A 2,909-nucleotide genomic window follows, 5' to 3' on the forward strand; every position below is an offset into this window, starting at 1 on the left:
AGAGAGAGAGAGAGATCTATAAACTGGTGATAAATCAGTGTCCTAAACCAAATTAACCATCGAAATAGATTATCATAAAAATAACGCCATGAAAAATATTCTTCACCTTCCTGGTTCAGCTGCCTGTAATGGAGAGAGAGGGTGTGTGTGTGTGTGTGTGTGTGCGCGCCTCTGTGTGTGTGTGCCTGCGTGAGTCTGCGTGTATGTGGGCATGCCACACCCACATTCAGAGACGCGCACATACACATACATGTGTGCGCAGAGGCCATACAGTTTGCACATGCTGCTTGCTCCTCCAGGAACAGGAGAGGGCTAAGACACCCCAGGATTGATCATTAGCATTTCCCAGTTTCTAAAGCTCAGCTTTTATTCAACGTAGTAAATGATAATACCGTGTGCCAAGTATTGTGCTAAATACTGAGGATACAAAATGAGCTAAAAGAGACAATGTTTGTCTTCATAAAACTTCCAATCAGAGCAGTATAGATAGACATTAACCAAAGGGGTACACAGATAAAATTTTTGAAACTATAAATCCTGATCGGTGCCATTAAGAAAAGGCACAGGCTGCTCTGAAGCACATAACAGGGGAACCCAACCTAATGTGAGCTCAGGAACAAACAGATCTCTAAGCTGCAGGACCAGTAGGGACCAAAGAGGTACAAATGTCCCACCAGCAAGGGGTGTTCTGCATCAGTAGGAGGAGCGATATACACTTTCTTTCACTGGAGAAGGCTGGGAAGGAAAAGGTGAGTAAGCACGATTAGGCCTGCTGGCAAAGAAAGGGGGTGAGGGAGTTCCATCCAGAAGGAACCACATCTACGAAGACTCTGAGGATAGAGGAGAGATGGCAGATCCCAGAAGGTCACAAAAGGCAGAGAGCAAGGGCAAGGTGGTACCACATGAGACAAGGGAGGTGGCCAGAAGCCAAATCGTGCAGATTATTAACATGGGGGTGGGGAGGAACGGGGAGGATGTGGAAGAGGTTTCGGGTGTTCTTTTACAAAAGCTCATGTTGTTTCCAGGTGGAGAAGAGGTTGACCGGAGGGAAGCAAGATGCTGGAAAGACAGTTATCAGTCCCTTTACCAATCCTCCACACTAGTCCAGGTGAGAGATTGGACCTGCGTCTAACACTAATTAGCTGTGTGACCTTAGATAATTTGCTTCACCCCTTTAAGCCTCAAATTCCCCACCTGTAAAATGGCAATAATAATGGTTTTAGTGGGGATTAAACGAGATCACGCCTGGGGCGCACACGGCCCACTGTAAGCCTTCAATAAATGTTAGCTATTGGTGGTGCTGGAGATGGAGAGAAATAGATTAGAGAGATATAAATAGTCCCCCAGCAAGCAGCCTCCCTGCCTAATTCATCACAAGGAAGAGTGACACATTTTCTTTCCTGAGGTTGGGTAGGAATGAATGGGGGGAAAGCAATTGGTACCACTAGGAGAAGTTTCCCTAATTTGAAACAATTCTTGTTCCTTATTAGAAGTTCTGCCAGTAATATTTAAGCCGTGAAGGGTATCCAAGACCATTTAGAAAAGTAATTAAAGTACTAGAAAAATATGTATATATTTTGTATATAAAGTATTTGTATATAAAGCATGTATTTGTATATAAAGTATTTTTAGTAAATGAGAGTCCTAAAAAAGGTTGAAGTATACGTTAAACAAGCTTTGGGACAACAACAAAAAGATTATAGAAAAATAAGTAACTTACCCAAGGTCATAGGGCTGTTAATGGCTAAAAGCCAGGAGTTGAACCTGGGTTGAACTCTAAGTCTGTGCCCTTTCCAGGAGGGGGCACAGGCTCCTGAGAAGTCCAAACCCAGTTCTTTTCTTCCAGAAGCTTTCAGTCTAGTCAGGAAAACAAACAGCAAACCGTAAGAAACAAGGCACAATTGAAAGTCCAGTTCTGTAGTTTACATTGAAAATTATGGTGACACTATAAATTGTTTGGGTGTTTTGGTAGGCAGGGTCAAACTAATAGAGCTCTAAAATAGTTCTTGCCTTTGGATCTAATAATGTCACTTTGAGGGCTCTATCAAAAAACATACAGGAAGTTAAATAAAAGAAAGCAGGCTTATTTACCGATTGCCAAAGGCAATTGTTAGTTCCTTTTGAGACAAGTTGGATGATAGGCTATTTACATATCCAAAATTTCTAATGCAGTAAGGAAAAAAATTATCTTTTGTATTAACCACAGCCTTGAGGACTGAGAGACTTCCTTAATTAAATCAAACAGAAGCTTTAGGTAGAACCTACTTGTGGGAAGCTTAAGGTAATTGATCCTGAAATGAAGCACTCATTCAAAATCCGGACACGGGACTTTTGGTACACCTCCTGTAAAAAAAAAAAAAAAAAACCACCTCACTCACTAAAACCAGGACTGGTTTCCTCTAGCTGATCCTTGAGGGCGTCCCCTTTAAACTTGCCAGCCTCCTCCAGTAAAAGATAAAATCATGCAGGGGTATGGATTAGCTATCATGTCATTATAGCAGGCACAGCCGTCTGTTACAGGTAAATTGCTAGGCAATGTAATAACAATGCAGTTTATTTACTGTGCAGGGTGCTTATCTACAGAAATGTTCCGACAAACAAAGAAAGGCACAGCTAAACGCCTTTCCCTTAGAATTACAGACTGAATCTATGCCAGCACCTTCAGAGAATAAAAATGCTAAATAATCCCTGTATAAATAGAGTCCCTAAAAACCCAAAGCGTCTCCTAACAGAAGAAGCAGAAAAAGGCAATTGGCAGATGGGGTGTCCACAAGGTCTTCCTCAGGCTCCCATCTTTATCAACCAAATCACATCCCAAGGGGAGGAGGTGAGGAAGATGTGAAGAGTAGTCAGGCTGAGGCTAGACTAGAGCACTCATTGTTAAATGATAGTGATGATAATAGCAATGA

General features: G+C 42.0%; 1 long non-coding RNA gene across 1 annotated transcript in view; it reads right to left on the minus strand.

Moving 5' to 3' along the window:
- The window catches only part of LOC121031636 (uncharacterized), a 130,364-nt gene extending 128,014 nt beyond the window's left edge, over positions 1-2,350 (minus strand). Inside the window, exons 1-2 of the long non-coding RNA XR_005790813.1 lie at positions 2,266-2,350; positions 1,721-1,857 (exon numbers count right to left, since the gene is read on the minus strand). This is a non-coding gene — a long non-coding RNA (uncharacterized LOC121031636). The remainder of the gene's footprint in view (positions 1-1,720; positions 1,858-2,265) is intronic.
- Between the last annotated feature and the right edge of the window lie 559 nt (positions 2,351-2,909).

Source organism: Herpailurus yagouaroundi, unplaced genomic scaffold (genome assembly GCF_014898765.1).
Source record: "Herpailurus yagouaroundi ecotype Mexico unplaced genomic scaffold, PumYag 141, whole genome shotgun sequence".
NCBI classification, from domain to species: Eukaryota; Metazoa; Chordata; class Mammalia; order Carnivora; family Felidae; genus Herpailurus; species Herpailurus yagouaroundi.